Consider the following 20274-nt stretch of genomic DNA (forward strand, 5'->3'; position numbering starts at 1 on the left):
CACAATGGCTATACTGGCTACCTGGCATCCAACTTTTTGAGAGTCAAGACTGAAGATAGAAAACAGAGACTGCTAAATAACTAACTCCTAGGACATTTGCTCCCATCACCAAGGGAGAGCAGTTGAGAACTTCTGAAGACAGATCAGAATCAGTTCCATTTTCTCTCTCCTGCTCTTCATGATTTTGATGTAATATATTCCCCATCAGCTATTGTAGGCTGAGTTTGATAGAAATCATCCAGAGGAACAGATTAACAACAGATTAAACAGGCTGATTTAAATGTAAATAAGTGAAGATTAATGCAGTAAAGAGTATGAAACACCATACAGGAAGAGATAAGAATCAAAATGAGTAAATTACAAGTTCAAAAGTTTCATATACTGTATCAATTGTCTAAAGTAATAAAAATCTGGAAGACCTGGAGTTCAGAATACGAATTTTTGTTCATTTCTCTCAGTAAGTGAAGGACATTTGTTATGCATGTTTTAATTAGTGAATGATGACTTTAAAGAAATCCAAGACAACTTTGAAGGACCAAAGAGATTGGAATTGTTAAAGGCACTGGGACTACTTCCCTCTAGATCTCTGTGTTCACACCATCTGAGATCCAAGATCCCATAACACAGTCCCCAGGATTCCACCACACATGGGAATCAACTGAAAAAGCCGTTTTGGAACCAATTACTTAACATACTGTCCTATAAGTCTATTCTCAAAGTTACTTTACACAGTGGTCCTATACCTTACAGTGATTAAAATGAATGAATAAATAAAACCTTCCGCTACTGTTGGGGTGGGCTAGAGTAGGAAGATGATAAACACCCTCCATTTTTACATCCTTCTTTTCCAAGGTAGGCCCAAGATATTTCCCTAGTTATGACGGGGCGGGGACGGGGGGTGCTTGTCAAGGTGACGTAAGTATAGAAAGATAAAGTATTTTAACATTAAGCAACACTGTTTATTAATTGAGTCCCACTGGTCCTGTCTTCCTGCCCCCAATAGCAGATAAGAGTACAGACCACCCATTCCTAAGCAACAATGAAATCCTAAAGCTCTCCCATAAAACCACAGCTCCCATGATGCCCCTCTCAAAGAAGAGGATTCATCAAAGGTTAAATACGGTTCAGAAGAACCCACTACTGTTTTCATAGATAGCCTTCAAGGAAAATAAATGATTGTTAAATCTAAATTTGAAAACACAGGGAAATGCTGATGGAAGTATTCATAGCCTGTTATTCCACTTCAATTTATTGACACACTGGTGCAAAGTTAATCATTCTCTTCTCTAGAACTGAGATAATCTAAAGACAAATGACTGATGAAAATATCCCATTAATATGACGGCTCAGTCACACAGTATCCATTCCAACTTGAAAACCATAACTCTATTTAATAGAAGTCCTTCATTCATTTGCATCTTACAAGTGATCATTCAGGAGACCAAAGAAGCTGGCTAAATTATCTTGACCTTATTTAATTTACCACTTGCCTTTCACATTAGTTCTGCTGCAGAAATAGAACTGAAGTTTCCTTTCAATAACTCCCTGACAACTTAGAACTGGAAAGAATAAATTTATTTTGTTGATTCCCTGAATTGCACAAAGGAAAGGAGCCAGTAATTGTGATACTATTTTATTGATGCACACCTTCCTTCTTTTATTTTTACAGAAAGATAAATGTTGACCAAAGGTGCGATTCTTTTTTTTGTTTCAATGTTCTTTTACTATGTTTGTTTCAAGAGAGGGTAATGTGTTTTAGAGATGGACACTCCTTAGATAAAACATTGCTTTTTAGATAATAGTTGACAGGTACTGATTTAGAACAAAGTTAAGAGAAAGCTGAGTATAAATGATGTTAAAACTGCATCATAGATTATGACTCTGAGACTAAACCTGGACAGACCTAACGTGTTGCCCAGAAATTCAGTTGTTAACTTGCTCATGCAGGGTCCTTCTGCTGAGAAAGAACAACAGGTATCCTATTAGGAAGCTCCCCTAAGCCAGTATAAAGTTATGGACTATTTCAGTTTGGTAAAAGGGAAGTTTGATGATTTAAACCTCTTCAGGAAACTCCCTTAGGGGTTCCGGAGTGGTCTAGACTAGTGTTGTCTAATAGAGATTAAAGGTGAACCATGTGTATAACTTTAAATTCCCTGTTTTCACATTAGAAAAAGTAAAAACAGGTAAAATCAATCCTTAATATATTTTCACCTACCTAGTTATATCCAGACAGGATTTCAACAAGCATTCCATATAAAAAATTATTAATGATACAATTTTATTTTTAAGCTAAGTCTTTGAATCTGGTGTGTATTTAACACTCACAGAGACATCTCAACTTAGACTGGTCATGAACTTGTGGCAGTGAGTGACTTCAACACTGGACATCATAATTCTGACCACAGGTTCTATAGAGACTCTGTACTTGATGAACAGGTAGTCACTGAGATGTGAGTTGGCAAAAGTAACATCTGTTATGAGATGACTGGAAAAAGAGAATTGTAGCCATCTATGAAGACCCAAAACTTAACATCCTCTGATTATTAGGACAGTTAGGTAAATCACCCCTCACCTCAATGTGCCAAGGGCTCTGCAAATAAATGCTTATTTTGTCACATTTGTGGAACCTATTAATGTACCATATTTCTTATTACCTGTGCATTTTGCTTTCATAATATCTTGTATTCCCTACAATGCCTATGCTTTGTTGCTATACCCAGCTGATGAATTCAATGCAGAACTCTAGCTCTCATCTGGAAATTTAATCATGAACTATACTGCAAGATATATTTCAAAAATAATTCCTCCACTTACTGAGAACCTACATACTGAATATTCTGCTAGGCACTACTTTAAACATCATGACAAACCCACAAACTGTATTTCTACCTTCATTATATTGGGCAGGACCTGTGCTGGCAAAGGTCAATAATCTGCTCAAGGTCACTTGAGTAGTTCTGGCTAGTCCTAAGTGGCAAGACCTTCACAATGCTTCTTCGCCTTCATTGAATACAATAGCCAATTGTCCTTTTATTCCAATTGTTCACTTAAATGCCAACATTTTTGCCAGCTGAATTCTGAATGTCAATCCCACCTTTCTTCCTATAGGAAACAGAAACCAACAAGAAAGCAACAACCATCTGTCACTAGGGAGCTTGCAAGGAGCACAGGAAAAACTTTTCTCCATTCCAAAGTCCAAGATAAAGAAATTCACTGAGAACCACCCACATGACACAATCCTCCCACCCAGGTGTGTCATTTACCCAGCCAACAGTCACTTTAACTGCAAATTAGGGGTCACCCCTGATAATACTGGTTCTCCCATTCCAATCACAGGGCACTCTGGTCCCAAAAGTCATTAGTACAAACTTGGTTTCGATTGCTTTTTGACTCTGCCTACACACAGATTTCTCTGTAGGGACCTTTGCTATTCCAGGCTTCAGTTCCCCTCACATAGTCTGTTGCTAAGGAGAAGAGGGCTCTGTCTGCCTCTGTAATTATTACCTGAAATTCTTCCATAACCTCTATCAGTCCCTTCTAGAAAATCAAGAGACCCTTACTGCTTAAACTATAACCTCTGCTTTTTGCACTCCTGAGCAAGGTTCAGCCATTTGTATTGAAATCATGAACAATGCCCTCTACTACAAGTGGATTGGAAATACAGTTTTCAGGAGCCTCCAAGCGTTGATGAAATCTTCCTTGAATAACTATTGATTAGAGAAGGGATAGTTTAGAAGTCCCCAAACCAGACCAGAAATGCCAAGAACTTCTTCCTTCCCGGTAATTCTCCATTTCACCTAGTTTTGGGAAAATAACAATCTCCTAACAGTCAGGTCAGTATGAAATGGTTATTCGCAACAGAAATATTTCCAGGCTAATTTTACCTACAAAATTTCTCTTTCCTCTAAAGCAGTCAATCCCTCCCCCAAGATAGTTTTGTACCTACCATCAAGCAGCATGGACTCTGAAGTAAGTTGTTGGCAACTGCATTAGTATTCACCCAAGAAACAGAACCAATAGGATACACAGAGCTGTAGACAAGAGGAGATTTGTTATAAGAACTGGCTCACACAGTTATGGAAGTCAGGAGGTCCCACAATCTGCTGGCTACAAACCAGAACCAGGAAAGTTAGGGATATGAGTCCATCGGAGTCAAAGGCCTGAGAACCAGGGCCAGGGATGGTCTAAATCCCAGCTTGAATCAGAAAGCCCAAGAGCCACAAATATCAAAATCAATGCGCAGAAGATGAAGTCTCAGCTCAAGTAGAGAGTAAATCCATCCTTCCTCTACCCTTTTGTTCTTTTTAGGTCCTCCAGCATTGGTGAAGGCAATGGGACCAAGTGTGACAAGCAGCTTTTCACTGCTGTGAGAAAATAACTTAGAAAAAGAAAAGTTTATATGGGTCTCATGGTTTCAGAGGTTCGGTTCATTGTCTGCTGATTCCATTGCTCTGGGCCTGAAGTGAGGCAGAATATCATCATGGAAGTGCATGGAAAAGGAAAGCTTGTTAGCTCATGGCAGCCAGACAGCAAAGAGAGTGAGAGAAGCCAGGGGCAAGATATAGTCCAAGAAAGTGTTTCCTCTAACCATGCCCAACCTACCTATAGTTACCATCCAATGCCATTTAAATAATTAATCCATCAAATGGAGTAATCCAATGATGACACTAGAATTCTCATAATCTAACCTTTTCACCTCTGAACATTCCTGAATTGCCTAAAACATGAACCTTCTGGGGGAACGTTTATATTGAAAATATCAATTCAAACTTTAATATCTTACAGAAATGCCCACACAGACATATCCAAAACAATGCTTTACCAGCAATATGGGCATCACTTAGCTCAGGTAAGTTGATTCATAAAATTAACCACCCTAGATACTTTGCTCCTGGAAAGGTGCCCAGGGACCAGTAAGTAGCATCAGATATCATCTCAAAGCTTGATAATTAGAAATGCTGAATATGAATTCAACATAATCTCTAGGTGATTCGCATCCAGTGTTTAATGAGCCTCAATGCAAGAAAAAAATCTGATGGGTGAATTTGTAAACAACTGGGCAGTTGATACAATCTTCATCTTTTCACTTCACTTCTGCTATGCTAGGAATGGATGGGTTTTTAAGTCCATTTTTCTAGTGTAAACTGGACTAAAGTAGTTTCAGGGAAAAGCCAATGCTCTGAATGGGGTCTTACTATCCTACCATATCTTCATTTAGTGAAATAAAGTTTACATTCCGTAAGCCTCTTGCTCACCACACACAGATACTACTACTAAAAGACTCTGCAAATAAGCACAAAAACTATGGACAAAAACTGAGAGACCAACAAGGAAGCAAACAAACCAACATTCTTCTCATAATTCATAAGTCTGATGTATATTTTTTTTCTGATGACTGCACACTCTATTAGAATGACCTATGAAAGATAGTTTTATTAAATAACTGTGTCAACTTGAATTGATATGAGGAAATTAGAAAACAGGTAGATTTTATAGCTTTCTAAAATTATGTTTTATAGTTAAAAAGTACCTCAAATTTCCTGAGTTCATCCTTTAACAGTTTTTTGACAGAAAGAACATTTATAACATAAAAATATTTTAATAATAGTGTCTATATATTCATTAGACAAAGTGGGTTATTTTTATCCATTTTATCACAAGCAACACTTGAATGCATTAATTGGAGGTTCAATCCCCAGCAATGAAGGAAAAAGAAAAAAAAAGTGTAATAGATAGCTTCCACTTAAAAACAAAAATTCAGGCTTAAGTACACCTTTTCCAATCTTTGAAGAAGATAATGAGTTTGCTTCAAAATTTTAATACTCTGATTGCTAAAGGTCCATGACTGAGAAAACCTAGAATATCAATGTAAATATGTCATAGTCTTCAAAAGACTACGTGAAAAACATCAGCAACCAAACATCAAATACTATTTCAAAGTTACAATGTTTTCAAGAGTATGAACATCACTTTCAAAGATCACGATGTATTTCCATCTTTTGCCAATTATGCATATGATTTTCCCTTCATAGTTTTCATGTTGAGATAAGGTCTCACTAAATTGCCCAGGCTGGCCATGAACTTGTAGTCTTCCTGTCTCAGTCTCCTAAACAGCTGGGAATATAGGTGTGTGCCACTAGGCCTGGCTCTGCCTCCCATTCTTGAGAGAAGAAAAGAAAAAAAGAAATGACACAGGTCTTAGCTCAAGTGTCACCTCTACAGAAAGGCCTCTCCTACCAAACTATCCAAAATAGCATCTGACTTTTGTCGCTTTTCAATCTAAATGCATACTCACCCACAGCCTTCTAGTGCAGCTGCTTGTGATTCTTTGCCAAAGAGCATTCTGTAGTCCAAGACTTGCATTTTCTTGCACAGAAGTTAGGCTTAAAATGCCCCTGGAGTAGCCCTCAACCAAAAAAGACTGGAGTCGTGGATAAAGAACCAACCTCCTATCCTTCTATAGAAAAATTCTGGTGTATATTCTATTCTGTCTCTCAGAGGTCCCTGGTGGGACTGGGTACAGTTGTACACAGTGGTTATCTCTATGAAATGCACTATCATTTGCTTCCTTCATTTCTTCATCCTATTTCTCTATTCTCCTCTAAGTATTTCCTGGCATTCCTTTTTCACTAAACCTCTTGCACTCTTGCACTCAAATCTTTGTCTTGGGGTCTGCTTCACATAGGACACAAATTAAATACTGCCCATTCCAGCTCCTGACACAGTGCTCAGCACACAGTAGGTGACCAAGAAATATTTGCGGAAAGAATAAAGGAATACTCAGAGTTAACTTTCATCTTGGCAATACTTCTGATCAAAAGCACTTTTATCTCACCCAAGAAAACTTATTTCCCTTCTGTTAGAACAGAGAATCTGAGAAGGGCCTGAGATCTATATAGCCTCCTTTTGAGCAAAAGTGCTAATTACAAGAGTTATCCCTCTATTGAGACCCAAGAGTGTATGTTTCATCTAGAAGTATGTTCCTTTTTTAAAGTCAAGGGACAGATTCTAACTCTAAACTGTAGCATACCATTAAAAGTTGCTTCTAAATGCCCTCCAGATACAAAACCTTCACACCTCTGAGGCTTCTCCTAGACACTGGAGAAGTCTAGAACTGGGGTCAGCTCTTACTATCAGGACCAGCTAACCTGCAGGGAACAAGGCCAAAGGAAAACACAGGGCCACTTGTTAAGAATTTCAAGACCATGAGAGGACAGCATTTAATCAAACACGTGGCACTTCTGTGTCCAGGTCACACAGGACTCAAGGCCATGAGGCTGACCTCAGCAAAATCCCTTCAAGAATAAACTATCAGAGACCTCTAAGACACCTCCATTGGCACTGATTCTTCTCAACACTGTTGAGTGTTATGTGTTGTGCAGTGTTGTGTTTTATTTTAGGTTAAGCCCTAATGAGATTATTCAATGCATAAGAGCAAAGAGGTCTGTGGGCAGCTCTTCAAAGACAGTTAGCTCACATCACTTTCAGAACTCCCCACCGCCCACAGAAACAATCATGGCGCCTCGATCCCCACTGCCTTCCTCCTCCATGGTTCTCTCTGTTAACACCTCCATGGCCACAATTACCCACAGTTCAAACATATTTTTATGTAACTGAAAGAGACAGATAAAGTGCGTCTGTATACCACAGGGATACAACAAGTCTCAGTATCTATTTCAAGAAAACCCATTCAGGCTAATCACTCAGGCCTGGGTCTGGTGAAGGAACAGCTAAAAATCAGAAGCCTTGGCTGAAAAATGGGAGAGGAACTAATGGCCTCATAGTGCTATACCTAAGCTCCACGAGTGTGTATATTTGAGGAAGCATAAATTGAAATGATGCCTGCACAAGGCATTGAACACAGCAGAGATGGATATGGGAGAGGATAAAACAGTTTAGCACTAACTGTACCAAGGAGATGCAAAATCCATTTGGGGAAGAGAAGGAGAAGCAATTGGCTGTTGGGTATTATAGATGACCCTACAGAGTGACTCAGGATGTATTTCCAAACACAGCTGGCTACAGAACCACTGATTTTCCAGGTAACTGGTAGAGTGAAAACAGCCACATATAAATCACCTAAAACCCAACTGAACATAAGTGTGTGTAGTCTTAGTCCAGTTGTCTTAGTGTCTCAGTCTGTTTGTGCTGCTGTAACAAAATATCCAGACCAGACAATTTATCAATAATAAATTTTTTTATAGTTATGGAAGCTAACAAATTAAAGATCAGGGTGCCAGAAGATCTGCTGTTTGGTGAGGGCTCAGTCTCTGTACCTAATGATGCCTGAACACTGCATTCTCATAGGCAGAGGAGTAAAAATGGGGCTTGCTCATTCTCTCCAGCCCTATTATAAAGACACTAATCTCAGGGCCCTTATGTCTTAATCACCTCCTAATGGCCTCACCTCTTTATATTATCTCATTGGGCTTTAAATTCTAATATATGTGCTTTGGACAGATAAATACATTGAAACCACAGCACTGATAGTCTAGGTGATGTTTAACTCCACAGGATCCTTCCTTAAGGTTTATGCTTATTTTCAATCCTGCTCTAAAATTCAAAAGAAATTACTATCTCCATTTGAAATGTCAGTATTTGGCAGAATTGCATTTCATGAAAAATCACCCTACTGAATTAACTCCTAAAGGGTATAATGTACTACACTATTCCCTCCTGTTGATGGCTTCCAGAACCATACAAAATCACTTTGAACTAGATCAAGGAGCAGGGATTGAGTAGTTGGACATTTCTGAATTAAAATCCTAGTTCTGTTCTTTATAGGTTGTGTGCCTTTCGAAAATTACCTAACCTCCAGGAGCTTCAATGACTTTTGCTGTAAAAGAAGAAAATACCATGTCTCAGGGTTATTGGGAGGTAGAATTCAGAAGAGTAAAATTTCTCAAACACAGCATATCAAATCGAACTCAATGTCTCCTGGCACTCCCTGCTCAGGCCCATGTCCTTGCAATCTTTTTGGCTCCTTTTATACAAGGTATATCAGCATAGAGTCTACCAGCAAATCCTGATAGTTACCAGTCAAACTATCCCACACCTGATCACTCCTCACCAATGCCAGCCCATCCCAAGTCTGTTTGTAGGCACTTCTCACTTCTGATCTGGAATTTTCCAAATGTTCTTCCTTGATCCTGCCTTTGTTCCCCTCCAATGTCAGTTTATTCTCATTACGGCAGCCAGGGGGCTCTTGGTAAAATGGAAAAACCACTCCAAGTAACAAAGTCATTACTTTGATCTAAGTTGGCAGTTCTTAACCTGGTGTTCTTTTGCACCTCAGAAGACATTTGCTGATTTTCAGTTGTCACAGCTGGGGACAGGAGGTAAGGGTGTGCCATGGTTTAAATGTTTTATGTTTCCTCCAAAGTTCATGTGGAAACTTAATGCCCAACAAAGAAGTATTGAGAAATAAGGCCTCTGGTAGGTGATTAGGCCATGGGGGATCAGCCCCCTTGGACAGGATTAGTGCTTTATAAAAGGACGAGAGAGAACTAGTCTCCTTTGCCCTTCATATCTGTGCTACGGTTTGGATACGGGTGATATGTGTCCCCCTAAGACTCTATGTGTTGAAATTTAATCCCCATTGAGTGGTAGTAAAAGTGTGGAAAATTAATTTGACCATGGTATTTGGAGTTGGCCCTTTGGTAATTGATTTAGGCTTAGCTGAACTATCACGATGAAGCCCCAAGACTGAATGCTGGTGGCTTTACAAAAAGAGGGAGATAGACCCTCCTCCTCCTACACACACACATACACACACACACACACACACACACACACACACACACACACACTCGTGTCCCTCTTTTTCTCAACATGTGATGACCTGCACCAACGTGGGACTCTGCCAGCTAGAAGGTCATCACCGGGCATGAACCTTCAACCTTGAACCTCTACACCATGAGCCAAAGCAAACCCTCTTCTTTAGAACTTATCCAGTCTGTGATATTATGTTACAGGCAACAGAAAATGGATGAATGTAATCCCTTTTGCCCTTCCACCTTCCGACACAAGAGAACATAGCAACAGAGTGCTGCCTTTGAAGCAGAGAGCCCTCACCAGACACTGAAGCTGCTGGTTCCTTGATCTTGGACTCCCTGGTCTCCTGAACTACAAGAAATTAATTTCTGTTCTTTATAAATTGACCAGTGTGTGGTATGCTGTTACAACAACAGAAAGGAAGAAAGACGGTAGCCTACTAGCACAGGATGAGGAGAGTCCAGGGATTCTGCTAAACATCCTACCACACACGGGACAGCCACACACAGTGAAGAATTATCCAGCCCAGAATGTTAGTCATGCTGAGGCCAATAGACTGAAGTGTCTGAGCCTCCTTCTGCCTCTCTGAGCTCATCAACTCCTACTCCCTAATCCTCTCCAGGTTGGAGAATGGTGTCCTTGCTGCTCTTCACAATGACAAGCCACTCCCACACAGTGCCATTGTTCCCTCTGACTAGAAAGTTCTTCCTGCAGATATCCACCAGGATCATTTTTCTCCACCTTCAGGCTTCTGCCAATCACCTTATTTTAAGTTACAACTCCCCTTGCTCCTGCCTCCACAGTCTCTGTCCCCCTTCCCCTGATTAAAGTTCCTCCATCACAATCATCGCCATCTGGCACACTCTTCATGTCATTTGCTTTTCATCGGCGGCCTCCACCTCTCAGAATGTAAGATCCATGAAGGTGGGGACTTTTGTCTGATTTACTTATATTACACACCTGGCATGTAGGACACACTCCTTGATCCATATTTACTGAAATAAATGAAGAAATGTATAAAGATTATCTTCTACCTGCACCTGAAGAGTGTGACAAAGAACTTTGCTTAAGTGTGAAAGAGACTATATTTAGGTTTACTACCAGCCTCATATTTATAATCTGTTTTCTAACAAAACAGAGAGAGAGGTAAGAATGATGCCAAACGGAATCCTAGTGCCACTGTGAAAAATGCAGGAAGGTAGTCAGAAGATCCTGGACCACCCTCTCTTGAACATCTCTCCATCAAAATTCAGAAGTATGAAGGGTTAAACAGGTGTGTGATATTCGCCCATGGCGACCTTACTTTTCCAAACTAAAACTCACTGTGTCTGATTGGAAAAACACAACTATAATTTTCGAATGAGAAAGGGACAGAATAGCTTAAAAATCAGGACCACTCTAGAAACTCTGGGCTATGCGACCGCTTTATTTGCAGATTCTCTCCATGAGTCTGTGAAATACTTACTGAACCCATACTGTTATGGTTTAAATAGGAGACATCCCTCAAAAGCTGCTCTGGGAATGTAGGATTGTTCTGAGGTAAAATGATTAAATTATGAGAACTGCAACTTAATCAGTTTATCCCAGTTTGAACAGAGTAACTGAGTGCTAACTGTAGGCGGGTGGGCTATGACTAGAGGGGGTGAGTCACTGGGGGTATGCCCAGGAAGGGTTCACCTTCCCTGTGGGCACTTCCCCTGCTGTCTTGGCTTCCGGTGCTCCTCTACTACACATCACAATGTTCTGCCTCATCTCAGAGAGCCATGAAACTGGCTGACCATGGACAGAACCTCTGAGACCATGGTCCAAAACAAACTTTTCCTCTTCTAAGTTATTCTTGTCAGGTATTTTGGTCACAGCAACAAACAGCTGACTAACACACATCTGCAGCAACATTTTACAATAAATAACAATTTTTTTAAAAAAAATCTAATTCTTGCCCTTGGTGCGTATACAATCTGGCATGGAAAATTAGGATAGTTGTTCTGTTGTCCTGATCCAAAGCACATGCTGAAAACAGAAGACAGATGGGTTTCGGTGCTTAAAAGAGGAACACAGAAAGAAGAACTGGAGTACTCAGCAGAAGGATGTTAAAATTTTGGAGCAGGAGATAGGGCTGGTGCTTCCTAAGGAGGAAACATAGGAGATGTACAAGGCTGAGCTTTGGAAGGGGAAAGTCTTCTGATTTGGCTGAAACAAAAGTCAGTGGAGGGAAATGGCAAGACATGAGTCAAAACATCCTGGGTGACCAGCAAACAGTGCCCAAGGCAACTGGCTCAGATCAGATTTTAAAGGACAGGTGGAGGCTAAACACAAAGCCCAGAAGCAGCAGTGATGGGTTTATTTCTCCAGATTTCCGTACACCTTCCCAGGAAGCAGCGCAACTGAAGGGAAAAGAAGTGATTTAGAAAATCAGGCTGGGAAGAGAAGCACAAGTTGACTACAAAATTCTAACTAGCGCTTCAGGGAACCTAGACAAGAGAGAGAGGGCCCTGTGGGCAGAGAGGGTCTGCAGCACCCCATGGGAACTAGGAGAGAGGCAGTGGTTCACCTGGCACAGAGCAAACTCCTGGGTTTTCCCACACCCTTATGGCACAAAAACGATCAGACAGGGAGGCCAGAAAAGTGAGTCCAGTGGGTGGCATGACCTCAGGGACTATTCAAGCCACTCTATAAAATTACAATGGTCAACATTTTTTATTTGGTTTATCAGCTGGCTTCAGAGAAGTGGAACTAACGGCATACCATTATTCTCCCACAGATGTTGGGTGGCCCTTTCCTGAAAAGAGCCTCACCCCAATCATAAACCTTTAAAAATCAGATGGAAATTTCTGGAATAGGTTGGCAGCGGCTAATCTGTCATTAACAGAAAACAACCAGAATGGGTTATGACAAATACTATTAAAAAAAAAAAAAAGGAAAGAAACACTCTTTTGATTCTATGAGCAGATATGTAAAATGTGAAGCTTGGAATCAATATCTTAAAAATGGCTTTAAGATTTGTTCAGTCTGATTTCTAAGGTTTTGTTCAATCCGATGATGGTCAAGAGTAAATAAAGGTCTTTCCATCACCCCTGCATAAACATTTAATTTAATCAATAAATATTTATCGAAATCCTACTCTGTAGCAGTTATATGCTGGGAGCTTGGGACAATCCTGTCAACAAAACTGCCTGCACCATCATGCCTACCTTCTAGAGACTGAGGAAAAAGAATGAAAGTTAAACACCATAAATAATTACATTATATAGTAATTTGAAAGGTGATGACTGCTATGGAAAAAAAATTAAATAGAAGACAGGGCCAAGGGGGTTATAAGAAGGTGGGGTTTAAAATTAAGCAAAGACGTAAGAAGGTGAGGGATGAGCCATGCTGACAGGTGCAGGAAGAACAGACATTCCTGGGAGAGGAAATCAGCAAGGCAGAGACCCAGAGATGACAGTGTGCCTGTGGGTTCCAAAGACAGGAAGGAGACCAGTGTGACAGAAAGGAAGCAGAGCGAGCCCCAGCTGAGGTCAGACAGTTGAAAAGAGTATGGTAGGAGGACAGAGAAAAGGGTTTGGCTTCTACTAGAAGTGAAATGAGGGTTCTGGGCAGGGAGGTACAGGGTCTGACTTATGTTTAGCTGGTTAGCTGAGGTGCTGAGTACAGATAGATTATAGGAAGAAAAGAGACCTTATTTCAGGTGAAGGAGAAAATGGCACAATCCAATGTGGCAGCAACAGATGATGGGTATGTTCTGAAGGCACAGCAGACAGGATTTGCCAACAGACCATGTATGAGTGTAAGAGAGAGACAGGAGTCAAGGGTGATTCTAAGAACAAGGCTGAATAATATACCTTTGCTATATTTCAGTATAAATACCAAAATAAATTGTTTTTAGAAATGTTAACACTCAAACACTAGGTTTTCTATTCAGCACTTGTTATTTTATAAGGGATTCCATCCCAAGGAGTTTGTTGGCAAAGAAGTCAAGTATTCAAGGTTGGCAAGTTTCACCCAGGTGTGATCTGTTTGTAGGAAAAAGAATGTTTTGAAGTAGGGCAAACATTACATAAATTAACAGGTGCAACTGTCAAGGTACTGTTTTTACTAACAAAGACAAGGCCTAGAAGTGTGTGTGTGTGTGTGTGTGTGTGTGTGTGTGTGTGTGTGTGTGTGTATGGCAAAAGATAGATAAAAATCACCTGACACAGCTTGTAAATTGGTGGATAATGCTAATGTTCTATTTCTTTAAAGGTCAATGAGTTGCATAAAAATACTGCCTTCTAATCATAAAAAATTCAGGGTGTTTTGCTTTGTTTCTAAGGCAGGATGCTGAATCAGGACCCTCAAATTTAAACTTCAAAACACAATATGAAACCCATGATCACAACAATGTCATTGATCTGATTCATTTTTAGGAATAAAGAAACCATAGATGGCTTCCCAAATATAGCACTTTCAATGTCATCAGGACATGGAGTCTACCATGGTGAGAACTTTCCCCCTACAGTATGAAGGAAATGCTTTCTAAGATGAAGAAAACATGTACACCTTCAGCTCAATCTGAGCCAAATAAAACAATCTACTCAAATGCAAGAGGACAAGAAAGAACATGGAGGGTATTGATCCCTTATCCATTTATTTCCATCACCACAATAACAGTAAGACCATCTTTGACCAAAGATTGTACAGAGGATGCTGGGTCTTAAAAGTCAATGCCTTCTAGACTAGAATGCCTTCTGCCTTCAACTCCATTGCTTCTTTGAAACTTCCCATATTTGATACATTCAGGACTTTAGATTTTTTAAAATTAATTTTAATTTTCTTAAAAGGAACTCAATAATAGAAAATATGAATTTTCAAAAATGTTAAGTAGGAAGATAGTGCATGTAGAAGCAGATTCTTCAGTTTACAAATGTATTTACTACAGACTTGTTTTTTAAATAGCTTCATGGATAAATCCATTAGTCTCTAATTAGCATGATCAAGGGTATATCCATATAAATGACAAAAAGCTACAAAATTGTTAGTATTCAATTGTTTTGACTAAGAAAAATAGTAATTTCATGTGGTTCAACCTAAGATTCACCCTTATGTATCAGAACATCCAATTTGAAATGAAAATGCTCTTGAATAACACACATAAATAGGAAAATGAGATTCCATTTTCTCTAATTCAATTTGCCTACTTTTAACATCTATAGAAGTTATTTCCAAAAACCATTAAAGAACCACTTACAACACTGCACAGCACTTTCTAATTGCAATTACAAACAAGAGAAGTTAAAAATAATAATAAATTAAACCAGACCATCATTCTGAATAGACCTCTTCAGCTTGATAGTCCTTTTAATACTGCTCTAATACTTAATTTTAAGCATCTAGGAGATCATACTTCTCTTTTACCCATGGTTACAAGGAAGAATTTCCATCTCTACTTCCATTAGGAGTTCTAGTCACTTCAGAAACCAGCAACCTGCCCAGCTCTGCACCCAATAAATATCACACATGTATCTTCTTCAACAACCCACGGATGCCCAGGTTTTTGAGACTTGGGTTGACCTAGGGATGACTGGGCAAATTCTTACCCGCCTTCACTTATAGTCCAAGGGAAATAATATGTCTTCCTTAGGCACTTTGTTCTAGTATAATGGGTGGCTTCCAGCCGAACCAACTTTAAAAGTTTGTCTTAATATAAGAGTCCCAGATGCAGGAGATTGATTTCCTAAGGATGAAAAAGAACTCTGAACCCATTATACAATTCAAGTGGGTAAAGCAAGAGCTGGCAGCTAACTATGAGCACAAAGCCCAGAGATGAAGGACTTTTTAAAGACAAAGAAGAACCAACACTTCAACAAGGAGATTTTTATTGCTATAATAATGATGAATGAATCGAACATAACTTTCCTATATTCATATATGAATACATGACCTGTGAAACTCCACATCATGTATAACCACAAGAATGGGATCCTAATTAGAACAGGTTATACTCCATGTATGTATAATATGTCAAAATATGGTCTGGTGTCATGTGTATCTACAAAGAACAAATAAAAAAGTGGAAAAAAACCCTACTCTAATGATCAAGTCATTTATACAAAATTTAGTTTTTGAATATTTTCTATGGGGTATAAGATGCTATAAATAAATAAGAAAAAAAAAGACAAAAACACCCCCACTATTGCTTTTGTCACCCTTCTTAAAATCTTGTTCTTATTCTACTCTTCCTTTCCTTAAAATCATTTCAAGAGTTAGCACAAGATCTGAAGTTAATCCTCAAATCCCCCTAATACTGATCTAATTCCTTTAGAAAGGGAAGGGAAGAGAGGGGAGGGGAGAAGAGGACAGGAAAAGGAAGGAAGGGGGGAGGGAAGCAAGCAGGGAAGATGAATGGGCAAACTTTTGGGAATACTACGTTGTTAGTATTATTCTAAGAAATTTTATAGAATTGTTATTATTTTTCACATTTTGTTATCCTAGTAATACTGCTACAATTGAATATTTGGGTCCCCTCAAAATTCATGTCAACTTCCCAATCCCCAGTGTGATAGTATTTGCAGGCTGGGCTTTGGATAGATAATGAGGGCTAGATTAGCTCAAGAGGATGAAGCATTATGATGGGAATAAGGAGAGGGAGAGGAACACATACTTCTTACTTCATCATTCTCACCTATCACCCCAGTGCCAGGTGAGGACAAAACAGGAAGATGGCTCTCAACACACCAGGAAGAGGACCCTCACCAGGCCCAGCAAGGCACTATGAGGCTCTGGAACTGTGAGAAATACGTGTGTGGTTTAGGCTATCAAGTGTCCAGGTATGCAGTATTTGGTTACAGTAGCTCAAAATGATAAGAGAGAGACTCAGGCAGTTTAGAAACCACTCAACCAAATAGTCCTCCAGGAACCACTTTTTTGATTGTCCAGCATTCTCAAGACTTACTATAAGATACACCTTGACTGATGGGCAAGGGAAAATGATGGTTGGCACCCCAAGTCTCTAATGGCAAACACTCCATGACATCTGCAGTCTGTTTGCAGAAATTAATTGGATTAGCACCAGCATCTCTTGAAAAGACTACTGTACGGTGCAGAATGTTAGTGCAAGAGAGCTGCACATGATAGGTGTGGCCAAAGACATTTGATGGCCATTGGCAAATGGCAACTCTCTGCAACACTCTGGTCAGCTATTTAAAGCATGATCAAGGTCATAATTTTCAAAGAACTTTTCCAGCAAGACACTCAGACAACATATGGGCCCTGCAGTGCAAGTGCCTAACTCACACTTATTATCTCCACAAGTCTCACCATAGCATTTGGCAAGACCATATCTGCATAACAAATTCAAGGGCATTTGATCAATTAGTGTCCAAGTGCTTAATTTTGTTAGAAAATTTTTTTCCAGGGTATTACAGCAACAGCTGATCCACAGGAAATCACATTCCAAACTCTCTTTTAATGAGATAATTCTTAGGAGACGTGTAAACTTTTATCTCCGGAATTTGTACCAGGAGTGTTCAAATAGGTGAGAAATGGCATGAACCCGTCCTCACCACCAGGAAATGAGATGACAACTCTGAGATGACCTGCATAGTCCCTGTGTCAGCTCTGATTGCACTCGACCCCTCAGATTAGCAAGAGTGCCCACCTTTGTGTTAAAGATAGCAGCACTTTATAAATTATACTTTTCCCCCTGTGCAGAAGGAGATTTTCAGTTGGAACCTTATTTATGCTAAATTGGGCAAGAAATAGTCCTACAGAACTGACTTCAGTGTGCATTCTTCTGTGCGGCAATCACACACAATCATTACCTAACAAATGCCCAATGTGCGGGATTCAAACAGTAGCATCAGCTTCATAATGGAAAAATTCTCCATCAAAGGGCTGATTCTACCTGTGAAACTTACATCTCTGAACAAAGAAAGAGTTGCTAGTGCTTATGAAGAAAGGCTTTGACAACTGTACATATCATTTTATTTAATACCCACAGTGATACCAAGACAGAGGAAGGTTTTTTTTATTATGATGATGATGAATATTTAAGGACACAAGATTGTTGGGAAATACAAGCTTCTCTTCAGAACCTTCTATTCCACTTAATTCAATGCAGAGTGAAATGTTTCAAGATGGAAAATCCTTGGCACATGTTGATTTATGGCTAATATTAAGGATGCTACATTTCTAAAGGAGGTACTTGAAACATACCACACGCTTGTGTTTTACAGTGAATATTTACCAATAATCCTTCCACATATTTCTCCTTATTTAAGTGACTGAATTAGGTAGTAGAATGTTTTATTTTATCTTCGGCAAATGTTTTCAGAAGTTTCAAGCTGAAGGGAACCTGAGATCATCTATTCCAATCTCAGGTTTTGAGGATGAGAATGAAGTGTAAAGAACTGAAAACAAGTAAGCCTAAAATAGAATGCTCCTTCATAACAGCATTCTGTCTTCCAATAAAGCAAGCATGTACTCAGAGACTCACATCCCCAAGAAGGCTAGAACGCTAACCTTTAGTACATCTAACAGTATCAAGTATCCCACCAAATTTGTCTCTCTTCTATTTGAAAAAGCTAGGCAAATCTGGCGGTGGGGATGTAGCCCAGTGGCAGAGAATGTGTTGCTAAAATGCATGCACAAAGCTCTGGGTTTAATCCAAAGCACTTTAAGAGAAAAAAAAAATCTGGACAAACCCACCTTCTGTATTAGTTTTCTAGTGCTACTGTACAAAATCCACAAACTAATGGCTGAAAACAACATGAATTCATTCTCCTACAGTACCACAGGTCAGAAGTCCAACTCGGGTCTCACTAGGCTAAACTCAAGGTGTCAGGAGGGCTTCCTTCCTTTCTGAAGGTTCTAGGGAGTCATCTGTCTCCTTGATAGTCTCGGCTTCTAGAGGCCACTCATGTCCCTTGGTTCATGGCCCCCTTCCATCATCTTCAAAGCCAGCAGTGGTGAGTCAATTTCCCAAGGCTCCTTCATGCTTTGGATCCCTCCTGCTGTTCTTTTTGACATCCCAGCTCACCCTTGCTCTCTTGTGCATGCTTTCTCTCTCTCCACTTAAAAACAATCAGTTATGCTTCTTTACTATTAAAGAAATATGATAAGGGATACTCCAACCCAGAAAAATTCCACCCAAATGATTCAGGATAATCTCTCCATCTCAAGGTCATTTGTCAAAATCACATTTCCAAGGTCCTTTTTTTCCACGTTGGATAACACTTGCAAATTCTAGAGATTAAGATTTGGAATCTTTAAGGAGGCCATTATTCTGCCTACCACAATCATACTTCTGACCCTCACCTTGGTAAAAGGCTCCATCTCCATCTAGGGACCAAGTCAGAAACATTGGAGGCATTCTTGAATTTATTCTACTTATTCCCCTACATCTGGTTGGTTGCTAAATATCACTGACTCCTAACCTCTGAGCCTCTTTTAAGTTTCATGTCCACAGACCAGGATATAACATCAAAATTATTTTTAATTATTATCAACTGATGATCCAAATTATATATGCAATTTTGTTATAAGCTTTTTATGCCATAGGGCGATTAACTATATTAAGATTTTGGAGAGACGCAAGGAACACCTTCCTTCTGTAAAAGAAAGGGCAGGTGTATTCTCAATTACACATAAAAGCTGAAATCTAGAAAGTTAATTTGTTAAGAGCCTCTGAGCCCTTCCACATACCCCACTAGAATACCTTTGATAATGACCAAGGGTACGCCCAAAGCCCTGTAGTACAAAATCACAGTCTCTCTGCTTCTAATATAATGTCCTTCATGATGTGATGCAAGCTCACTTCCCATTTCCCACCCTTATCCCTCTGCACCACAGTGCCCACTCCGGCTTGAGAAAATGAATTATGTATACTGGGGCTAAGTTTGCTTTCAAGGAGAACATGTGTCAAAAAAAACTTCCTCCCATGACTACTACTTTGACCCCAGCCTTCTGCTATTTTTAAACTCAAGAGATGAGTCACTGAAATTTATACCAGCACCTTGCCCCTGGCTCAGTCCAGTCCCAGGGACTTTGCTTGCTATATGACATAAATTAGCAGCAGCAGGTAAACCAGTCATTATACCTTTAGGATAAAAATCTGTAAAACAAAACAAAACAAAAAAAACATCTAGCCATATATTTTGTTCCCAATCCCCAGAAGCACTGTTCAACAATACAAGCATTTCATATAGATAGATGTTTTTATTACTCTGCTCTCCTGTTCCCTGCCAGCTGCTTTTTCTAGAAGCTTTCTTCCAATTTTCCACTCCCCACACCAGGGATAAAATTAGTCACTCTCTTCTCCTACAGCATGTTGCTTTTATTTCTATTGGATGTTTCACATTCTGCTTGGTGTCACATTGTCGTACATAGAAAGCCCAGTCTTGCTGTCTCCATGAGGCTACATCTACTGGTTCCAGGAACTTCATTGGATTCAATATTTGATTTCTGGGTGCTGACCATGCCTTGAAAACCCCTCTTCCATCTCTGTGCACCAATCCATTTCTGTGC

General features: G+C 39.6%; 1 protein-coding gene across 10 annotated transcripts in view; it reads right to left on the minus strand.

Annotated features, from left to right (window-relative positions):
- The window catches only part of Plcb4 (phospholipase C beta 4), a 381561-nt gene that overhangs the window by 256751 nt on the left and 104536 nt on the right, over nucleotides 1–20274 (minus strand). Inside the window, exon 1 of one of the 10 annotated variants that reach the window (XM_078051421.1) lies at nucleotides 3947–4010. The exons of the other annotated variants lie outside the window; for them this stretch is intronic. The gene's annotated coding sequence lies outside the window, so the exon portion shown is untranslated. Of the gene's footprint in view, nucleotides 1–3946; nucleotides 4011–20274 lie in introns of those variants that run through there. 10 annotated transcript variants of the gene reach the window in all.

This window comes from Ictidomys tridecemlineatus, chromosome 5, assembly GCF_052094955.1.
Source record: "Ictidomys tridecemlineatus isolate mIctTri1 chromosome 5, mIctTri1.hap1, whole genome shotgun sequence".
In the NCBI taxonomy this organism is placed as follows: Eukaryota; Metazoa; Chordata; class Mammalia; order Rodentia; family Sciuridae; genus Ictidomys; species Ictidomys tridecemlineatus.